The sequence below is a fragment of the Heliangelus exortis genome, chromosome 2 (assembly GCF_036169615.1).
Source record: "Heliangelus exortis chromosome 2, bHelExo1.hap1, whole genome shotgun sequence".
Classification (NCBI taxonomy): domain Eukaryota; kingdom Metazoa; phylum Chordata; class Aves; order Apodiformes; family Trochilidae; genus Heliangelus; species Heliangelus exortis.
In genome coordinates this window covers 48,145,714-48,167,975 of record NC_092423.1, presented here as the reverse complement: position 1 = coordinate 48,167,975, position 22,262 = coordinate 48,145,714, and the positions used below count along the sequence as shown (strand labels likewise).

General features: G+C 43.9%; 1 protein-coding gene across 10 annotated transcripts in view; it reads left to right on the top strand.

Annotated features, from left to right (window-relative positions):
- The first annotated feature begins 8,250 nt into the window (after positions 1-8,250).
- Positions 8,251-22,262, top strand: part of STARD3NL (STARD3 N-terminal like) — an 89,132-nt gene continuing 75,120 nt past the window's right edge. For 6 of the 10 annotated variants that reach the window (XM_071736034.1, XM_071736031.1, XM_071736030.1 and 3 more), the window contains exon 1: positions 8,252-8,368. The gene's annotated coding sequence lies outside the window, so the exon portion shown is untranslated. Of the gene's footprint in view, positions 8,369-8,728; positions 8,920-22,262 lie in introns of those variants that run through there. The other 4 variants (XM_071736037.1, XM_071736036.1, XM_071736033.1 and 1 more) reach the window with 2 other exon arrangements.

Genomic DNA, 22,262 nt, shown 5'->3' with positions numbered 1-22,262 from the left:
GCAAATTATTATAACATGCCATATGCTTCATATCTACATTTTGCTATTTTAAAAAATCATTTAATTTCTCTAATGCATGTGAACTTGACCTGTTGCATCCAGCGTTGGTTTTAGAAAGCTGCAGTCCACTGGGATGTGTATGACAAAACTGTCTCTAAGCACAAGAACAGAGAAGTGTTTAACCATGCTGACCATCAAATGAACACTGACAAAATATTTCACATGTCTGAAGGCCTTTTGTCAGTGTATGCTGTTCTTTTGTATCTTCATCTCTATTTGTTCTTATGCTGCTCCTGTTATCTTCTACCAAGAAATAGGCTATATCATAGAATCATAGAATGGGGACTTCAAAGATCACCTGTTCCAGCCTTTTTAGAACAAAAGGAAATGGCCTCAAGTTGTGCCATTGAGATTTAGATTGAATATTAGGAAAAATTTCTTTATTGAAAGGGTTGTAAGTCAATGGAACAGGCTTCCCAGGGAGTCACCATCCCTGTAGGTGTTTAATAAGCATGCACATGTAGTGCTTAGGGAGATGGTTTACTGGTGGACTTGGCAGTGTGCTAGGTGAATGGTTCAGCTCTGTAATATATGATTGTAATATATGTTAATTAATTTGTATTCCTAACCAGTAAAATTCAGGAAAAGAATTAAACTGAGAAAGAAGTGAATATGGGGCTCGACAAAGCAGCTGAGACATGTAATTTTCCACTGAAACAGTGTGAACAAAACAAGGCCCTAACGAGGCTAACTTCTGTCTCGAAGATAATTAAAAGTGTAGGTCCTGTTCTTAAAACAAGACACTGCCAAGGCTAACTAGGCACCAAAGGAATGTGAACATCTGCACAAAAAGAACATAAAGATGTCACAACCAGCAGATAAGGGGAAAGTTGTGGCTAGGGTCTGATATCGCCTTGTAACAATATAATGAAGTCAGCAAAATCAAGAAAGGTAACAAGTTCAAGCCTGAGGAAGACTTCTTACTTCATCCAAGACCCCCTGACAACCTCTGGATATCTCCCCAAAAGAAGACTCCGCCCGGACTCCACACAGACTCTGCCTATCATAAATATTAAAATGACATGATGTAAACCTATGAATATGTATGTAAACCCACCTCCTTTTGAATATTCATAGAATTGTAATCAATAAAAGGTAATTCCAGAGTTTTAGGGGCCGTGCGTGGGAGTGGAGCGGAGACTCCCCATACACCCAGCGCTGTTTTGCTCATTGCAATTCCGTTTCATTAATTAATTAAACCACTAACAGAATATTGAGTCTCAGTCATTTATAACAAGCTCCATGTTCTTGAAGGTCTTTCCCAACTGAAATGAATCTATAGTTCGACCTCATCTCCAGCATCCAGCTTCTACCTTTTCAGGGCCAAATTAATTTTTGACTTTCATCACTTGGAGGATATTTTTCCTTCATGAGAGAGGCAAAATTTTCTTGCAGGCTAGTGCTTATTGCTGTGCAGAGCCACGGATGTCTTTCACGGTTCCTTCCAGCCATGGACTAGAGAGCGTCTCTGCGCCCGGAGATAAAACCCCTGGCCCGCTAAACCCGGCTAAACCCGGCTAAACCCGGCTAAACCCGGCTAAACCCGGCTAAACCCGGCTAAACCCGGCTAAACCCGGCTAAACCCGGCTAAACCCGGCTGTTCGGCGGAGCCGCCGGCGGCCGAGATTCAGGTCCCGGTAGGAACTCGGTGGCTCTGCTTGCGGGAGCAGAGTGCAGCATGCAGGTTGCCCAGAAGAGGGGGCTGGCTTCCCAACCCCAAAAACACGCTTGTGACCCGCCATCCCGTCCCATCCCGTCTCATCCCGTCCCGTCTCGTCCCGTCCCATCCCATCCCATCCCATCCCATCCCATCCCATCCCATCCCATCCCATCCCGTCCCGCCGCTGGCGGAGCTGCGGCTCAGGGTCCCCCCGCTCCCCGGCTGCCCCGCCCGTCACCCCGACCCTGGTCCCAGCGCCGCAGTCCCGCTGGTACCGACCCACAGTCCGAGACTACATTTCAGAGCAGCTTGGAAGATCCTTACTGTGCACCTTGAGTGGGGCTCTGATATGCTTTGTATCTGCTCCGAGCCCAAAGGGGCTTTGCGAGGGACTGATTTGAAGAAACAAGTGCCATGCCAGCACAGGTAGCTTCAAAAAGGGCCTCTCAGAGAGACTCACCTCGCTGAATTCCACTGAAAATGCATCCAATACATTGTGTGAGGTCTGTGTATATTACTTTAGGAAACAAATCTAAATAGCATGGAGAATTTCACAAGAAAATGTTATGGGAATGGTAAAAGGGTGGGAAAGGAGTGTACAATGTCTTTCAGATAACGAATTAAAAGAACAGAATACACAAGCTTCATTAAATTTGATTTCAGTAAATTCAAAGGTAGCTTCTGCAGTTTATTCTGCTGGGTTTGTGTGTGTTGTTTTGGGGAAAAGAACTGGATATTAAAAAATATACTACCCACTTATGTGGTCATGAGCTGAAGCACAGAGAGAAGTACAAGGTTTAGTGGTTTGATTTTTTCAGGTTTCTTTGCCACCTGCATAATTATGCTTGTCTCATTTTTTATTTGCATAATATAGCATTTTTTCATCAAATTACTCGGAGTTCCCACAAATTTTTTGTTCTGAAAAATATTTGTCATCCAGACAATGTACAGGAACAATGTATTTGACATTAGTGGTGTTTCTGTTCTGTCCTTAAGGCAAAACAGAGAACAGTAAAAGGGGAAAGGAAACAAAGAAGAGAGGGTCCTACGTGCTCTGTGGCCATTTAGGATGGGAGAAAAGAAGAGCAGCTATTTCAGCACTCCTTTCAACTGGTTTTGAACAGCTTTTGTCAAAATATCCTTTTAAGTAATCCTTTCACTGAAGCAAGTCAGCACTGACACAATCTGAAACTTCCAATGCTTTAAATCTGCATGATTTCCTTATGGTTCGGTATATTTATCTTCCAAAATTGTTATTGACCATAACTGGGGGCAAAGGATCTAGAAAACAGTTGGTCTCTTGTCAGTACTTCATTGTTATTCATGTAAGTCTAAAACTTGAGAGGTATTGACTGTCTGCTGAGATAATGATAGTCATGCTGATAATGTCATAACTGTAAATTTTTTTATTGAAGGCTGCAACTGTACTGAACTCTGGTGGTGTGCACTTTCAGGTTCTGTAGAATGAGCATTATAAATACTTCTTGGGTGAAATCCAGTTTGGTGAAAACCCCTGTCTTGCTTACAGGGCAGTTTCTGTACAGTAATCTGGACATGTTTCTTCTTTTAGTAGAATAAAGTATATCAAAGGGTCATACTTTAAACTTCCAGAATAGGGTGGTGGAGTTTCTGTGTAATTTTTACTTCTCCTTTTTCATTTGCACATTTTTGTTTCAATAAGTCTGGTCATAGGAATTACAAAACTGTCTTCCTTTACTAAGCTTCATGAAACTACCAGATGTTTCTTTGGTCCTACAACCATATACACATATTCCCAATTTTTACATTTATTTCCGTACATAAAGGAACTTGTTTAGGAGGAATCCAAGTGGCGTGGAACCCTTAAGCAGGTAAAAACAGATTAAAAAAAAAAAAGCAGGTTGAGAGTAGATGTATATAGAGTATCTTATGCACAAAAACATAGCTATAAATGGGGTAATCATTGGTGTCTGTAAGGATTACATGTAGAAGGTTTTCTATAGAGATAGTAAGATTCTTGAAGGCACAGGCAGAAGGTTCATCATCAATTTTTAGGGAAAAGAAATCCTAAAAACTTCATTAGATGTTTGAAACTGCTCATTTTTGCTCTCATTAAACTTGCAGACTCCAGCTATGGGTGAGAGCAATTATCCTGGGGCTGAGTCTTGATACAAAAGAAAAAGGGAGCACAATCTGAAAAAGTCATGTATAGAAATGGGGTCTCTGCAGACACAATGAAGAGGAACTGCTGAGGGAAAATGGCCAGAGAACAATAATGTGCGTGAGAAAGATCAGGCAACTGAAGTGAAAAAGACAAAGAGTTTGCAGAGAGATAGAATATGAATGTGCACAGCCAAAAATAAAAAATCAGTGTTGAAATGACCTGTCTTTTCAGCATTCTGCATACTCTGGGCACTTTCTAAAAGCCAACAGAAATTCATAGTGGTCTTTTATTGAAAACTAAAGTACAAGCATTTCCTTCTTCCTTCAGAGTGAGTAAGCTCTTATCTTTAAGATAGGCTTTGTCTTGCTTTGATGATGAACAAGAGCTCAGAGAGGAATATTTCTGTCAGAGCTGACCAGCCAACTGCTGTGGGTTTCAGCCAAACAAATCTTCCATTAATAGCAGAGAGAGTGAGATTTTGGGGCTCTTTCTTTCTCAAGGAAGGAGAGGTTCTTTTTAGATTGCAAGACTATAAAGTTTGATTGATATACGTGCTAGAAAGTTGGGGAGCTTTTAGCATTCGAGAAAGCAAGTGTAGGTGGAAGGTATCTAATTTCAAAGCATGCAAAAGATGCCTGCAAAAGTGGCACATAAGCCATATAATATGGTATTGTTATGAAATATGCTTAACAGTGCTTGCTCAGTTACTGTGCTGAATATTAAGCCAAGTAGGAACCCGCCCTGCTTGCTGGCTGCTTTTTCCACCAAGGAAGCTACTAATGCTACCCACTTTTTACAGTGGAAGCAGACCTAAAGATTGAAAATAGGAACCTAAAGACTGAAAATAGTAGCAGCAGGGCAAAATTAATGAGGAAGGCTTCAGGAAGTCAATTATGAGTCCCGACTGTGTTTCCATTTCTCTTGCTCCAGAAGATTACAGACACTCCTACCTGAAATTCCTGTAATAGGCACATGTCAACAAAGTCCAAGGTGACAATTTAGGTGGAATGTTGCCTGAAACCTAAGAGCAACCTGCTCCACTCCTTTGGAAGGTGGAGCAGGCAGTCCATTACCTGCACAAAAAACTCAGTTGGTTACATTCAAACTTCAGTGTCAGGACAGAGAGAAGTGCCTGTTCCTAAGGCACCACTGAAGAAACTGCGGAGTCCTTCCTTACATAGGCTAATTTGGTCTGTCCTTCCCTACACTCGGATGCACCAAAGGTTAGAAAAAGATCCCTGCATAGCCTGGAAAAAGTAACCCACATGCCCATGCTCATTTTATTTTTTCCACAACTGCGTTGCCAAATCCCCCTCTTTAGATAGTGTTGCAAGCACATTGGTTAAAGTTGTTCATAGATTAGGACTTTCAAAGCCAGCTTCTCTATAACTTAATTCATCTAAAGTTACCTGAGTGGTTACTGATTGTAAATCTATAAATCTCTCAATTTCTCATCCAAAGCTAAAAGTTATCAGCTCCCAAAATTAATGTGTCATTTAGCTCACTAAGATGGTCTGAAATTAAGGCATCCAGTCACAATGTTGTATGTGTTATACAAGAAGCTATTTCGGTTCTCAGCATTTCAGTGAGATTTTAAAACCAAGCCTTAGCATGTTGTACCATGCACTTTAATTACTAAGTATTTTTAGTAAAGCTTTGTGAAGTCTTCTCAGACCTACTTGAAGAATGCAAAACATGATGTCTTTAACTCCTTGCAGTTGGAACTAAATCCGTTCTTTACCCATCAGGATCACCTCGATGAGCCCTAAAGAGCAGAAAAAGCAGAACAAACACTTTTTTCACCTAAGTGAGATTTTCTAAGGCAGTGTTTTGACAAAGCAAGCAGAAAAGAGGATATTGGCCACCCAGAGGGAGGAAGAGACTCAAACATTAATCTAACATGTTTTCAGACAACAATTATTTATCTTAAAACAGATTTCTCTCCTAGTTCTGATCCAGGATACCTTTTTCCCCTCTTTTCCACAGTTGCCTCATGCCTTTCCCTTAAAGCCAACCATCCCTTTCTCTAGGTCTTCACCTCTCCATAACTTATTCTCTCACAGTCCTCACCAGTACCCTGGAAGAGCTGTCAACAGGACAGGAAGCTTGCGAGGAGAGAGACAAGTTGCACTGGCTCATATGAATAATTTTAAGCAGGTGCTTTCTCTGTTCTTCTCAGTGGTACTTTACATTACTTCTGTATTTTCAAGAATTTAGGTTTGTTTTGGGGTTTTTTGCTATTCCTCTGGTACTGTACATAGCATAACTACAAAACAGGACAGCAACTCCAGAACTATGATTTAATCCCCTTCTACTTATTCCTTTCCTTACAGCCAGATGAAGCAGGCAGCTGCCTGGTTCTGTGAACAGGTGGGGCTCTCAGGCCTGAGTCTCACCTGGTTGTAACAGTTGTGTTTCTTTGTTGGTTTATACCAATTTATTCCACCAGAACTATGCAGGAATACTGAGAGTCCTGCTTTAGTCGTGATGTTAATGGTTACACACAGCCTGCATAGGCTTTTAGAGTTGAAAGCCAACCTCTGTTTCTTGAGCTTGGCTGTATTTTCAAGGTGTAACACTGGATTTTTTTGTAGTTTGATAACCACTCGTAAAGCCTGCAGTCAGTGGCTTTTCATGTGTTCTCCCAAGTTTTTCTTCTAATCTGTTCAGCTAAATGTCAGCCACTTCATTTAAAGATAAATTTATTTCACAGCATGCAGAAGGCTGCTGACTTTTATAGTATGTTAAACACCTTGTATTAAAACTATTTGGTGACAGGTAATTCAAAAAGTCTTTCTCGTTACATTTGTATGAAAAGTAACAGCAAATCCCTAGTATAGCTACCTGCCTGAAAGCTTGAGATTGTCTTTGGCACAGTAACTGGGAAAAAGCAAACAAGCAAACCAAGGAAAAAGCAACAACAAACACCAAACCAAAGAAACAAAGAAAGATAACAAAATTAAAGTAACGTAGGTAAAATCATGAAAGTGCATAAAGTGATTGCACCAGGATTAAGAAAAAATTATTACCGAATGATTTTGCAAGATCATAGCATTTTGCAGTTATCATTCACCGTAATTATTTATTATTATTATTATTGTTATTATTATTGTTATTGTTGTTGGTTTTGTTGTTATTATTATTATTGTTATTATTATTGTTATTTTTATTACACGAGGTGCTTAGGGTACATCTTTCCTAGGTCCAGGTTGAACACTCCAGCAGTCAGCATCACCTCACTGCAGCTGCTGGGCACAGAGCTCCCTGAGAAGGGATGGGGTTTTGTGGAGCCAGGCAGGCTCCAGGCAGCCAGCAACCACTGGCTTGATTGCTGCAGCCTTTTTTCTGAAACACTGAACTTCAGACAAAGCAAACAACACACAGGCTCTCATGAGACCTCACCTGGGATATAGTGTCCAGTTAAGGGGACCCCAACACAGGAAGGACATGGACCTGTTGGAACAAGTCCAGAGGAGGGACCACAAAGATTATCATAGGGCTGGAGCACCTGTTCTATGGAGACAGACTGAGGTAGTTGGGGTTGTTCAGCCTGGAGAAGAAAAGGCTCCAGGGAGACCTTATCACAGTCTTCCAGTACCTGAAGTGGCTCCACAAGAAACCTGGGGAGGGACTTTTTTACAAAGCCACGTAGTCATAAGACAAGGGGGAACCATTTCAAACTGGAAGAGGGTAAATTTAGGTTAGACATTAGGAAGAAATAATTTAGTGTGAGAGTGGTGAGACACTGGAACAGGTTGCCCAGGGAAGTTTTGGATGCCCCCTCCATGGAAGGGTTCAAGGCCAGGGTGGAAGGGACTTTGAGCAACCTGGACTAGTGGTAGATGTCCCTGTCTATGGCAGGGGTTTGGAGGGATTCTTCCAACCCAAACCATTTTAGGATTCTGTTATATGTAACCACTTGACAAGCTTTGGGCTTTAACAAGGATGGAGACCATACTTTCCCAAAGGAGCAGATGTTTTTTTTAAGGTGGCCGGTTGATTGAGTTTCTGTCATATTTTCGCAACATCAGTTGTGCTTGGATTTTCTGGTATTAATTTCTGTAAACAGAGGGACTCTGCTATGAGAAGATGATGGACGCTGAGCAGAATTTAAGCCAAGGACAGCGACCCAGTCTCACTGCTTGATTTTATCGCTGCATCCCCATTCAGGAGCATTCACAATTAAAAAGAGGAGCCCCGGTGTGGGGCGCTCGGGCCGGGCCGGCCTCAGCGCTGATTGTGAGCTGAGCCCTAGCACCAAAATCAGTCCAGGGCGTGTGTCAGCGGTATGAGGTACCGGGACCTTTAATTAATACCTCCCACCCTTAATGAGGGTTCAATACCCCCCGGATGAGCACCGCCCTGCACGGATCAGGCTCCGCCCCCGGATCAGGCCCCGCCCCGCTCGGCGCCGGGCCGGACCGAGCCCCTCCCAGCCCGGGGCCTGCGGCGTTGCCTGGCAGCGGTGCGGGCCCTCTGCCTGGGGCCGGAGCTGCGCGCCTGGGGTAAGCGTTGCCGCCGCCCCTCGCCGGGCAGCGGGGAGCGAAGGTGGGGGGGAGGAAGAGGCGAGGGGAGGGAAAAAGCGGAGATGGGTACAGGGCCAGTTGGGGAGCGAAGGAGCGGCCTGGCCTCCGGTCCCCTCCGGCGCCCCGGCCCCCGCGAAGAGGCCGCGGCCGAGGGCAGCGGCGCGGGGGCGGGCCGGGGGGTAGCGCGAACCGCCGCCGTTGCTCCTTCCCCTTCCCTTCCCTTCCCTTCCCTTCCCTCTTCTCCTTCTCTTTTCCCTTCCTCTTCCGCTTCCTTTTCTCTTCCCTTTTCCCCTCCTCTTCCCGTTCCGCCAGAGCCCCGTCTCTCCCTGGGAAGTGGGCCTAGGGGGTGGCCCGCTCCCTCTCTCAGGACGGCTTTGTGTGTGTGTCCCGCCCCCGGTACGGCGCCCGCTGTCCCGCTGGTGCGGTGGAAGTGGAGAAAGGGCGCTTGGCAGGGGCAGGGAGAAAAAGAGGAGGAGGAAGAAGAAGAAGAAGAAGAAGAAAAAAAATCAGGAGGAGGAGGTCACATGCCGGTAGGCGGCCGGGTGTAGCTTGAGGGGGAGTGGGGGTCTCCTCTGTGGGAAGCGGGGTGCCTGCCCATGGGCTGGGGCCATGCTCAGCGACAGCGCTGCCTGTGCTGCCTCTCCTGCTGCTGGACGGCTGGAAGGCTGGAGGAGGAGGAGGAGGCTTGTTTCTCCCCGTTTTCTCAGATCTTAGTTCAGCAAATAATCTTCACGGAGCCGCCGTGACCTGTTCGTCCTGCTGATACCGGTGTGAGCTAACCAGGATGTGCGCAGCTCTGGTTTCCATCGTGGGAAGATGGTTCACTGAGGTTTAATTTTAGCATCGGGCAGAATTTGGAGATCGGCTGCCTAATTGCAGCATGGGAATGAAAAGCAGGTCATTCGTTCTTGGAATGTACCGTTTTGTATGTACCTTAAGGGTTACACTCGAACGTCCGCAGAGCAAAGGGGTGAAGTTTACCGCAGTTTTATCTGCACTAGCTGTTAAAGTTGCTCATTGATGAAGTGCTAACATGAAGTCAGTTACCAATTTCTCAGTAGTCAGGTGCAGGTAGATACAGTGGTTGACTTTATCAGTGGAAACATTCACCACAAATACTAAACTTGAAGAAAGAGGGGGGTTGGTTTGTTTTAAGTCATGTTAATGTTTAATGGGAGAAGGCTTATTTCTGTTGCTGTTACTTTTAATATATGGTTGCTGTTTTCAGAAGGCCAGATACAGCATGCTTAGCTTTTTGTTTATTGATAGTGTTCCGGGCCAGACACTTCTGGTAAAATGCACCACTAGTCCTCTTGCTATGACACAGGTGTCATATCTTTAAGTGTTTTTCTGTTAGTTGAAAGATAGACTCTTTCAGGATTAATTTTTTTTCTTTCATAGACGTGGTATATGGAGAAAGAAATATTTGACCTTTTTAGTGATGCTGACATTTGTGACTTACTAAATTACCGGCATTTTTGGTTTTGGTGCATTTGGGTTAGAAAGTGGTTTTCTTGATGAGAATCATTCTAAATTGTATAAATTCACAAGGGTCTAGGCATGAGTTTTCCAGGAGTTTCACACAATTGTTCTAAGGCTTCATTTATGAGACAGAATGTATTTAGACTTGAGCATTTTAAACTTTGTCACACCATCCTATTGAAAGATACATTTCACTCTAATTGTTGAAATGTTTTACATGATCATACATATCTACATCTACACATTTCTAGTGAGCAGGATTAATGAATATCAGTGAATTCACTCAGGAAGCACAGTACTACCAGTGCTTTTGCAGAAGTTTGGAGACATGGTAATGGGAAATGTGATAACAGAAGCTGTGATTCCTCATGTTTAACCAGCAGCTTAATCCCGCAGCTTAGCTGAGTCACTTTAAAGGATCACAGATGTCTTGTTAGTTGAAAAATGTTGTAAGAGTTTACCTTGTGTTCTAAAATGGATGCTTGTTTTTTTTTTAAATACTGTCTTCCTGAAGCACTCTCTAAAGAATTCCCAGGGCTTGAGTTGGAGAAAACTTTTGCACCATTTTGTTGACTAGGTTTTGAGGGGGCTGATGGAATGCTGTGTGTTTCCCACAAGTAGATCAAATGGGCAACATATTTGAGGAAGAATCTTGCACTTCTGTGCTAGAAAAAGAGAAGGGCTTTTCCTTGTCCAAGTAGCATCTAAGGTGGAGCCCTGGGACCAGGAATTGGAGAAATCAAACAAACGTCTCATACATGTTATTGTATGTAATAAATCAGTATCCTAGTTGATGTTTGAAGCAATCAGAAATTAATTGCAACTTAAATATTTGAACATTATGGTTATAATACCAGTTCCTCTATTAAGCTCTGGTCTTGTAAGGATTTTTCTGTTTCCTGTGACCCATAGTGTGTTGCTGCAGACTAAACAGGTAATAAAAGTAGTAATGGAAGGGTTTCTATCAGGAAAGAAATCCTTTGCTAAGGACAGGGGGAGGTAAAGAACTGGTGGGTTTTCTTTATCTCCTATATGAGGAAACCATGGCAAGGGAGTGCTTGATTATTTTTTTTGTGTTGTTAGGAATGGCTTTTACTAGTGCTTAAGTGTTTAACCTTTTCTCAGGAAAGACTTTGTTTTAGTAGTGAAAGGTTGTGGTTTTCACAATACTTTAGCATCTTGGCCACTGTATTGGCTGTATCATCCTGCATTTCTGATTGAAAATTTAAAAAAAAAAAATAAAGTCCAATTTTTTTTAAACCGTCACAGAAAACTCTTAAAGGTGGAAATTGTTGTGCAGCACTGATGTCAGAGACTTAGATAAAAGGTGTTGAGGGTTTGTTTTCAGTAGGTTTCAGCAGCAGCTGTAACACAGTGTTACTTGGGGTGTGTAGTTAGGTTTCCCCAGACCAGGGTCTGTTTACTCAGTGCACTGAGCCGCTCTGCACAGAGTCGAGGGATTTCTTTCTTCCAGTTCTGCAGAGAAGGGGGTTCCTGGTGATAAATCCACAGAGCGAGCACAGCTTCCTCATAACAGGGTTTCTTTTCTACGCCAAAAAATGCTAAATGACCTGATCTCTAAGTGTACCCAAACCCTTTGTCTACAGGATGGGTGCACTTGTTCTTTGCCTCCCCTTGAAGCAGCAGTGCTTCTACTTTTCCCTGGGCAGTAAGTGGAATTGATAATTGTTTTCTGTTACCTGTTTTCCTTAGTGCTAAGTGACTTAAGGCTAAGTCTGCATCTTCCATTCAACGTTTACTCACACAAAGATAAGCTGAGTGGACCCCCCACCTTCATCAACCCCTTTCCTGGTCTTTTTTGACAACTATGTGGATATGTTTTCCCTGATGTTTTAAGTTGAAATAGCATTGCCATTTTCTAAAAAATACCTGCATGTAACACTTTCAGTTTCGGTTTGTGCTGAAAGTTCTTTTATTTTTTTTTTTCTTTTTAAAGTCAGATCACACATAAATGAGGCTGGGTTTTTTTATCTTGGAAAGAAAAAATTGTAACTCCAGTTATGCTGGTTCTTATGTGTCATGTGTTGGTCCATCAACATAGTAAAAACCAAGACAATGGAATGGAAGAATAGGGATAGTGTAGTGACAGGAAGGAGAAGTACCATTCTGATCCTGCATCTCTAAGATACGTGTAAAACTGACATGTGCCATGTGTGCTGTGTGCTTCTGTCAGTACAAGTGAGAATAATGATGTGAACTGGGAATTTAACCTGAAACACGTGGGCCATCTCTTGCCATGTAGCAGTAAAGTCTTCATGAGGCTCTGAGGACATGAAAGGAGTGCAGTGCTAACCTTGCTTCTTTTAATCAGCTCCTTTTGTGGGCAGGGCTACAACTGGCTGGCAGCCAGTCCCCAGCAATATTCCTCAGGGCAGAAGCCTCGGGCCAGTTCCTTTCAATGTTTTTGTCAGTGATTTGGATGCAGGAGCTGAATGCAGTGTTAGATGGTTTGGAGATTGGTACCAATCTGGAAGGTGCTGTTGGCTGTCTTGAGGGAAGAGAGGTGTTGCAGAGGGGTCCAGACAGGTTGGAGCATTGGGCTTTGATTGATGGGATGAAATTTAAAAAGCCAAAATGGTGTCTTCTGCCCGTAGGGCAGAGTAATGGTGGACACAGAGGACTAAACTGGGAGAGGAGTAGCTGGAGAGCAGCCCTGCAGAAAGGGTTCTGGGAGGCTGATAGGAGGCTCAAGAGGAGTCAGCAGTGTGGCCTGGCAGCCAAGAGGGCAGAATTGCATCCTCAGATACATCAAACATAACCCAGAGCAGCCATTCCAAAGAGACCAGGGTACTCAAGGCCCCATCCAACCTGGTGTTGAGCAACTTCCAGGGTGGGGGCAGTCGCAGCTTCCTTGGGCAGCCTGTTCTCACCTGTGTCTCACCACCATCACAATAAAGAATTTTTTCCTAATGTGTAACCTAAATATCTCTCGTCTTCAAGTTTTAAACCCTTTCCGCTCGTACTCTCACTACACACCCATGTGGAAGGCCCTCCCCCAGCTTTCTCGTAGGCCCCCTTCAGATATTAGAAAGCTACAATATGTTGATGTTTCCTCTTCCCCAGGCTGAACAACCCTGATTTCCACAGCCTGTGTTCATCGGGGAGGTGTTCCCGCCTTCTGAGCATTCTCCTCCGGACATAGCTCCATGTCCCTGGAGCTCTATGTCCTTCTTATCCTGAGGGACTCCCGAACCAGACACAGTACTGCAGGTGGGGTCTCACAAGAAGAGAACAGAGGGGGAGAATCACTTCACTCAGGCGAGTGTCTGTGCTTCTTTTGAAGCTGTCCAGGACACAGTTTGCTTTCTGGGCTGCAAGCACACACTGATGGCTCATGTTAAGCTTGTGGTCCACCAGCACAAGCCCACTTCTGGAACCTGTCAAGGTCCCTCTGGATGGCATCCCTTGCCTCTAGCGTGGTGACTTCACCACACAGTTTGGTGTCATCAGCAGACTTGCTGAGGGTGCATTCAGTTCCACTCCATGTCACCAGTAAAGATGTTAAATGGCACTGGTCCGAGTACCAAGCCTTGAGGAACAACACCAGCCCTCACACATCTCCATTTGGCCCCTGAGCCACTGATCACAACTTTTTGGGTGCAGCCATCCAGCCAGTTCCTTATCCAATGAGGGGTCCATTCATCAAACCAGTATCATCCCAATGGAGAGATCAGAATTGTCACACGGACAGCGTCAAATGCTTTGCACAGGTCCAGGCTGATGATGTCTGTTGCTTTGCCTTTGTCCACTGAGGCTGAGACCCCCTCCTAAAAAGCCACCTAATGAGTCAGACAGGACTTGGAATTTGTGAAGCCGTGCTGGCTGTCACCAGTCACCCCTTTGTTATCCACATGCCCTAAGGAGGATCTCCTCCATGAGATGATGTTGCCAGGCACAGAGGTGAGGCTGACTGGCCTGTATTTCCCTGGCTCACCTTCCCTTTTCTTTTCCATGTTAAAAATGAGGGTTATATTTGCCCTCACCCAGTACCCTTAAAGGTACCGAAGTCGGTTCCGTTCCTGGTGCTGAATGAGTGCCATCTGCAGATCCGTGCACAGTTGTCCTGTTGGAGAGTTGGTGGCCTACAGTTTGGTAGCATCCACTTCTCCCTTTTTGTCAGGCACTTGGACTAGGTGGTCATTGCAGGTCTGGTAACAGCTGAACTGTGCCACTCCACCTACTGCACTCAAGATGGCTCAAATACTAATGAGACTGTTACTGGCCTGAAATACCAAGGTTGTGTTTTGGTTTTTTTGTCTCAAAACCACCGTCAAGGACACATAATACAACAGATACAAGAAGAAGCATTAATTTTTAATTTTTTTTTTATTTTTTCAAAGTTACATTATCTTACTTTTCTTTTTTGGAGAGCTCTGTTAAACTTGGTTTGACACCATTTGACTCATTGGACCTCCTACCTGACCCTTGTGGGAATTTTTGGGACTCTGCTCGGACTCCGGGTTGACTTTCTTTAACTCAACTTACCTGCACTCTCCCTTTTCCCCACCTTCTCCTTCCTGACTTGCTCCTTCCTTATTTTTGTTGTGACTCTTCCTGGACTGTATTTCACTCTATTTAATCCTGTTTGGATTGTCGAGTTGACTCCACTTTATATCTTCCTGTCCTCTTCCTGCTTTGCATCCTTCTGCCTTGAGTGCTCCTGCCTGGCCTCTGTGTGCAGTCTTTGTAGCCTCTGTTATTACCATTCCTGGACTCTGCATAGGGCTCTTCCTGGCCTCTTTGGGACTTTGCTTCTCTCCTGGCTTTTTCTCCTTCTGGGATCCCGTAAACTTGGTTTAAACGCACTCGACCCATTTTCCCTTTGAACTGTGCTTGTCTCTTGTGTAGCCACTTACCTGTTGATGCTGACTTGACTCTTCCTGCCTTGACTTTTTCAGGACTCTTCCTGAACTCCATGTCTTGTTTTGGGCTTTGTGTCCTCCTCATGGCTGGCCTCTTTTAGTAGTCTTTGTGTAGCCTGTGCAGACTCTTCCTGCCCTCTCTTTGCCTTTGGCTCTTGACTAGCTTTTTCTTATTAAGATTATTTGATCCTTTATGTCCGAATGGATGCTTTTCAGTCAAACTTACCTTAGAGGTTAACTTATTTTGAGGGTAACACTTTAGTCAAACTTTTGGAGGCTGCTTTATTCCTCTTCTTTGAGTCTTCTTTTGAGTCAAAGTTTTGGGGACTGCTTTATTCCTCTTCTTTGAGTCTTCTTCTTTTATTGCTTTTTCTTTGAGAGTTTGGGACTTTGTCTACTGGTTTTGTCTTTCTGGGAGATCCATTAAACTTGGTTTAAATGCACTCAACCCATTTTCTCTTTGAACTGCACTTGTCTCTTGTGTAGCCACTTACCTGTAGATGCTGACTTGACTTCCTGCCTTGACTTTTTCAGGACTCTTCCTGAACTCCATGTGTTCTTTTAGGCTTTGTGCCCTCCTCATGGCTCGCCTCTTTTAGTAGTCTTTGTGTAGCCTGTGCAGACTCTTCCTGCCCTCTCTTTCCTTTGGCTCTTGACTAGCTTTTTCTTCATAAGATACTTAATCCTTTATGTCTCTCCGGATCCTTTTCAGTCAAACTTACCTTAGAGGTTAACTCATTTTGAGGGTAACTTTTTAGTCAAACTTTTGGAGACTGCTTTTTTCCTCTTCTTTGCGTCTTCTCTGAATCTCCTCTTAGTCTTTGTGTCCTTCTCATGGCTGTGCTCTTTAAGGAGTCTTCCTGTATTCTCTGAGGACTGATTCTTCTTGGCTGCTCTGACTTTTGTGTGTTCTCTGTTTGTCCCTTTTTGGGTTTTGACGTTGTTATTTGATGCCTCATGGCCCTATTTCCCCTTTAGGAATTTAGGGTGGGCCATTGGACACTGTTTGACTGAATTTTTATAAAGGCTGACTTCTGGGGTTAATTTTTGGGTGCCAGGCTTTTGAGGCAATGTAACGTTTAAGGTTGGCTATGTTTTGGAGGCTGTGTTTAGACTGTTGTTTGGCTGTTCTTGGAGTTTTTGTGTCGTCCACATGCCTGGTTGCTTGAAGGAGTCATCTTGTAGCCTGTGAGGACTCTTCCTGGCCTCTCCTTGCCTTTGGCTCTGAAGTAGCTTTTTCATACCTACCACTTGAGCTCTTACGGTCCCGTGAATCCTTTCTGTATTTTTGGGAATGCCATCTGACTCCATTTTCCTGTGTCTTCTAAGGGCTAGCGTGAGTTGTTTCTTTTTTGGTTCTGATTTCTGGATGGCAATTATCTTTGGATGTTGAACTTACCTGGAGAGGTTAGCTCATTTTGAGGCTAAGATATTAGGCTATCTTTTGGGGACTGTGTTTTGCCTCTTCTTTGAGTCTTCTTTAATTCCTCCTTGAGCCCTATTTGAGTTCTTTTTCAGGCTTCTATAAGTGTTTGTGTCCTCCTCATTGCTGGCCTCTTTAGTAGTCTTCCTGTAGCCTGTGCAGGCTCTTCCTGCCATCTCTTTACCTTTGGCTCTTGACTAACTTACCTTAGTGAGATACTTGATCCTTTATGTCCCTATGGATCCTTTTCAGTCACACTTACCTTAGAGATTAACTCATTTTGAAGCTAACACTTTTGTCACTTGGTCTCCCTCGGGTCTCTTTACATGATCTCATCCTTTCACAAAGGAGTCTCAGGAGTCCCGATGGGGTCCCTAACCCTAACCCTAACCTTGATTCTCTTAAGACTCTTTCTGGACTCTTTATGACCATGACTATGAACTTGCTTCATCTCACTTAGGGCTTTGTTAGACTATGCTCTTTGATCTGTTCTGACACTGTTGAGAACCCTTTGGAATTTTTCTGGAATTCCAACTGAGTCGATTTGACAGTATCTTTAAGGGCAAACTATAGGGGTTAATTTGGGGGGGCTGATTTTTTCAAGTGAGCAAAGTTTTTACGGTTAACTAATTTTGAGGCTAATTTTGGAGGTTAATTTAGGGAGCTGTGTTTGACTCTACGTTGACCCATCATTTTAGTTTTCTTTTACTCTTTTTTCAGTATTTTTGGCCTCCTTGTATCTGGAGCGTTTAAGGAGTCCTCCTGGAGTCTATTAAAGCTCTTCTTTCCTCTTCTTGATGGAGCACTGCATTTGCTTTCTCTCACTCTGGGCTATTTTGCCTGTGTTATTTGATCCCTTATGACCCTATTAACACTTTTCATATTTTTAGCAGATCGGTCTGATTCCACGCTATCTTTATGGGTTAAAGTCAGGAATCATTTTGGGGGGCCAACTGTTTGAAGATGAACTAAATTTCCCAGTTAAATAATTTTAGGACTAACTTTTAATTCTGAGAAATATGTTTTGATTCTTCTATGACTATTATAGGACTCCTTTTTTACTCCTGGTGTCCTCCTTAATGTTGGGCTTTTAAAGGAGCCTTCCTTTGGTCTTTTAGGACTCTTCCCGGCCTCTCCTTGCCTTTGGCTCTCGATTGGCTTTTCCTGACTAAGCTACTTCAGTAGCTCTTATGGCTCTATTAATCGTTTCCATATTTTTGGGAGTCCCATCTGCCTCCTTTTGACTGTATCTTTAGGGGCTAGCTTGAGGTGTTTTATTTGGGGGGGCTAATCCTTAAGGGCTAATTACAGGAGATTAATTTTGAGGTTAATTTTTAAAAGGTGATTGTCTTTTAGAGGTTAGCTAAGTTTTTAGGGTTAAGTAACTTTTAAATTTTAACCAATTTGTAACTTTTTAGACTACTTTTTGTGGCTGCATTTTGGCTCTTTTTTCTAGGGTTCACCTCCTATTTCAGGCAAGGGTTTTTGGGGGTTTTGTTGTGTTTTGTGTTTCAGGTGATCTAATTCTTTCTGGTTGACTAATTTTGAGGTCATCTTTGGGCCTTTTTTATCTCTATTTACTGTCTTTAAGTGTTGTGCTCTGAAGTAGTTTTCATTGGGACTTTTTCTTCTCTTTATGCCTGGACACTCTAAGGACTTTTTTTCACGTTCTTTTAACTCTTCTGCCCCTCTTTTATTGACCCTTTTATTTTTTTTTACTCTTTCTTCCTATTCACTGTATCTTACTTTTTCTACTGAACTTTGAGTTTTAATTTTGTGTCTAACTTTTGAGGGCTGAGTTTTTAATCTACGTTGATTCCGTAGACATTCTCTCTCCTTTTGTTCTCCTTTGGGCCTTTGTGACATCATCACACCTCAACTCTTTAGGGATGATCCCTGTAAATCTGTTAGGACACTTCCCAGCTTCTTTTTGACTTGGACTCTGTAATTTCTTTGTCTTCCTCAGGGTTTTGTTTGCCTGTTCTATTTTTCTGCTTATGATCCTCTTAACCCTTTTGGAGTTAAAGCCCAGTGCCAGGGTTTTTAGGGCTCTTGCTATTCTCTATTTGGACTCTTCCAGACCTTTTTCTGAGCTTTGCTGTGTAGTAGCTTTGTCTCTCTCCGGGATGCATTTGACTCTTTTTTTACCTTATTTATGTGGTTTTGTCTTTTTTTGCCCTTTTGGGATTTTTGGGAGTCCATCGGGACCCCATCTGGACTCCAGCTAGATGTTTTTTGACTCCATTTTTCTCAATGTTTTTTACTCCTTCTGTCCTCCTTCTTTACTTTGCCCCCTCCGTCCAAGCCTCTGAACTCCTCCTTGCCTCTATTTGGGCATTTTGTGGACTCTTTTTGGACTCTTCCCTTACCGTATTTTACCCTCTTTGGATTTTTGGGCTGCAGTTGGACTCCAGTAGGAATCTATTAGTAGTTCCTATCTTCCTGGCCTCCCCCCAGATGTGGGGCAGGAGGGCCACCTCCTGGAGCAGGAGCAGCAGCCCCTGGACAGAGTGGCCCAAAGGAGCCCTGGCAAGGGGCTGTGCTCAGTGCTGCAGAGGAAGGCAAAAAACCCCAGGGACACCTGTAAGGCGACGGTGGGGGAAAAAAAGCCTTCCTCCCCCCAGCTGCAGGGCAAGAGGGGCCACGGTGGTGGTGCAGGAGCATGAGGCAGTAACCCAGCCCAAATGGGCCAGAGGAGGCCTGACAAGGGGTCATGCTGAATGCTGCAGAGGAAGGCAAAAAACCCCCGGGGCCCAGGGCCAATCTGCCCCGGGGGAAAATTCCTTCCTGACCCCAGCAGAGCTGGCGATCGGCTGCTCCCTGAGCATCTGAGCAAGACTGCCTCCTTGACACAAGGGCACCTCCTGCAGCTGCTCAAGCCCAAATCTCCCTCAACCTGGAGCCATCTCCGGGGCTTCCCAGAGTGGCCACATGCAGCCAGCCTGATTGGCTTTGGGGACAAATCCTTTCCCGTGCCTGGTGAGACACCAGTGGGTGCTCCAGAGCACTGAGAGCCCTTGCAACATCTCTGCATCACTCACGGTTGCTGCCCCTGGCTGAGGAGGGGAAGAAGATGGTGAGCTCTGCAGAGCTCTTCAAGAAGCCATTCCCTTGGTCTCCATGGGTGTCCAGCTGATAGAATCCTAGTAGTCTGGGGTATCTCCATGTGTTGGTGGTGGTTCTCATCTGAGGCAGCCTTATCCAGCCTCCAGTCCTCCCTCAGCCCCCTTCCGTGGAATTCCAGGAGCTTCCCGAGGACTTGGACTCAGATGTGTTTGGGCTGCCCCAGGGCCAGCTCTGGCAGCAAACCCAGGAGGATGCCCCCTTTTATAGTGCCCCGGGGCATTGTGACTGCTGCTTTGCTGGTGGTGCCATTGTGAGATGGGGGTGATGGGGACAAACCCCATGCAGAGCCCCTCCCGCCACAGCCCCTCGCCCCAGGGCTTCCTTTGGGAAGGGCATTGGGTGCTGAGCCTGAGGCAGGCCCTGCCCTTGGAGGCCATGCTCTGGGCACAGCTGCTGGGTGTCCCTGATGCCTCCTCAGTCTTGGCTCCCAGTGACAAACCCAGTGCTGTTGCTTTTCTCTCAGGCTATGGCAGAAGGCTTATTTCTGTTGCTGTTACTGTTTGTATCTGGTTGCTGCTCTAAGAAGGCCAGCTACATCGTGCTCTGCTTTTTATTTATTGGCAGTGTTCCGGGCCAGACACTTCTGGTAAAATGCACCAGTGGTCCTCTTGCTGTGACACAGAGCATTAACTTTGAGTGGTTTTCTGTTAGTTGCAAGTTAGACTTTTTCAGGATTAATTTTTTTCTTTCGTAGACGTGGTATGTGGAGAAAGAAATACTTGGCCTTTTTAGTGATGCTGACTTTTGTGAATTACTAAATTTGTAGTTCACATAGGTTGGTCATTTTTGGTTTTGGTGTATTTGGGCTAGAAAGTGGTTTTCTTGATTTCTGACGTTTATGAATTCTGAAGGGTCACACAATTGTTCTAAGGCTTCGTTTATGAGGCAGAATGTATTTAGACTTGGGCATTTTAAACTTTGTCACACCATCCTAGTGAAAGATCCATTTTTTGATACCTGTAATTGTTGAAACGTTTTACATGATCAAACCTATTTCTAGTGAGCAGGATTAATGAACATCAGTGAATTCACTCAGGAAGCACAATACTACCAGTGCTTTTGCAGAAGTTTGGTGACATGGTAATGGGAAGTGTTGTGATAACAGAAGCTGTGATTCCTCATGTTTAACCAGCAGCTTAATCCCGCAGCTTAGCTGAGTCACTTTAAAGGATCACAGATGTCTTGTTAGTTGAAAAATCTTGTAAGAGTTTACCTTGTGTTCTAAAGTGGATGTTTGTTTTTTTTTTAAATACTGTCTTCCTGAAGCACTCTCTAAAGGATTCCGAGGGCTTGAGTCAGAGAAAACTTTTGCACCATTTTTCTGAATAGGTTTTGAGGGGGCTGATGGAATGCTGTGTGTTTCCCACAAGTAGGTCAAATGGCCAACATATTCGAGGAAGAATCTTGCACTTCTGTGCTAGCAAAAGAGAAGGGCTTTTCCTTGTCCAAGTAGCATCTAACGTGGAGCCCTGGGACCCGTGTTTGTTGTTGAATTGGAGAAATCAAACAAATGTGTCATACATGTTATTGTATGTAATCAGTATCTTAGTTGATGTTTGAAGCAATCAGAAAGAAACTGCAACTTAAATATTTGAGCATTATGGTTATAATACCAGTTACTCTATTAAGCTCTGGTCTTGTAAGGATTTTTCTGTTTCCTGTGACCCATAGTGTGTTGCTGCAGACTAAACAGGTAATAAAAGTAGTAATGGAAGGGTTTCTATCAGGAAAGAAATCCTATGCTAAGGACAGGGAGAGGTAAAGAACTGGTGGGTTTTCTTTATCTCCTATATGAGGAAACCATGGCAAGGGAGTGCTTGATTATTTTTTTTGTTTTGTTAGGAATGGCTTTTAATAGTGCTTAAGTGTTTAACCTTCTCTCAGGAAAGGCTTTGTTTTAGTAGTGAAAGGTTGTGGTTTTCACAATACTTTTGCATCTTGGCCACTGTATTGGCTGTATCATCCTACATTTCTGATTGAAAATTAAAAAATAAAAAATCCAATTTTTTTTAAACCGTCACAGAAAACTCTTAAAGGTGGAAATTGTTGTGCAGCACTGTTGTCAGAGACTTACATAAAAGGTGCTGAGGATTTGTTTTCAGTAGGTTTCAGCAGCAGCTGTAACACAGTGTTACTTGGGGTGTGTAGTTAGGTTTCCCCAGACCAGGGTCTGTTTACTCAGTGCACTGAGCCGCTCTGCACAGAGTCGAGGGATTTCTTTATTCCAGTTCTGCAGAGAAGGGGGTTCCTGGTGATAAATCCACAGAGCGAGCACAGCTTCCTCATAACAGGGTTTCTTTTCTACGCCAAAAAATGCTAAATGACCTGATCTCTAAGTATACCCAAACCCTTTGTCTACAGGATGGGTGCACTTGTTCTTTTCTTCCCCTTGAAGCAGCAGTGCTTCTACTTTTCCCTGGGCATGCCCAGAGGATGGGGGTCCTTCCACCCCGAGGGAGGGTATTTTAGTGTGTTAATGAGGTAAGTTGACAGTAAGTGGAATTAATGATTGTTTTCTGTTACCTGTTTTCCTTAGTGCTAAGTGACTTAAGGCTAAGTCTGCATCTTCGATGCAACTTTTACTCACTCAAAGATAAGCTGAGTGGACCCCCCACCCTCATCAACCCCTTTCCTGGTCTTTTTTGACAACTTTAAGTAGATATGGTTTCTCTGATGTTTTAAGTGGAAGTAGCAGTGCCATTTTCTAAAAAATACCTGCATGTAACACTTTCACTTTTGGTTTTCGTCGAAACTTCTTTTTTTTTTTTCTTTCTGAAGTTAACTGGGAATTTAACCTGAAACACGTGGGCCAGCTCTTGCCATGTAGCAGTAAAGTCTTCATGAGGCTGTAAGGGCATGAAAGGAGTTCAGTGCTAACCTTGCTTCTTTTAATCAGCTCCTTTTGTGGGCAGGGCTACAACTGGCTGGCAGCCAGTCCCCAGCAATATTCCTCAGGGCC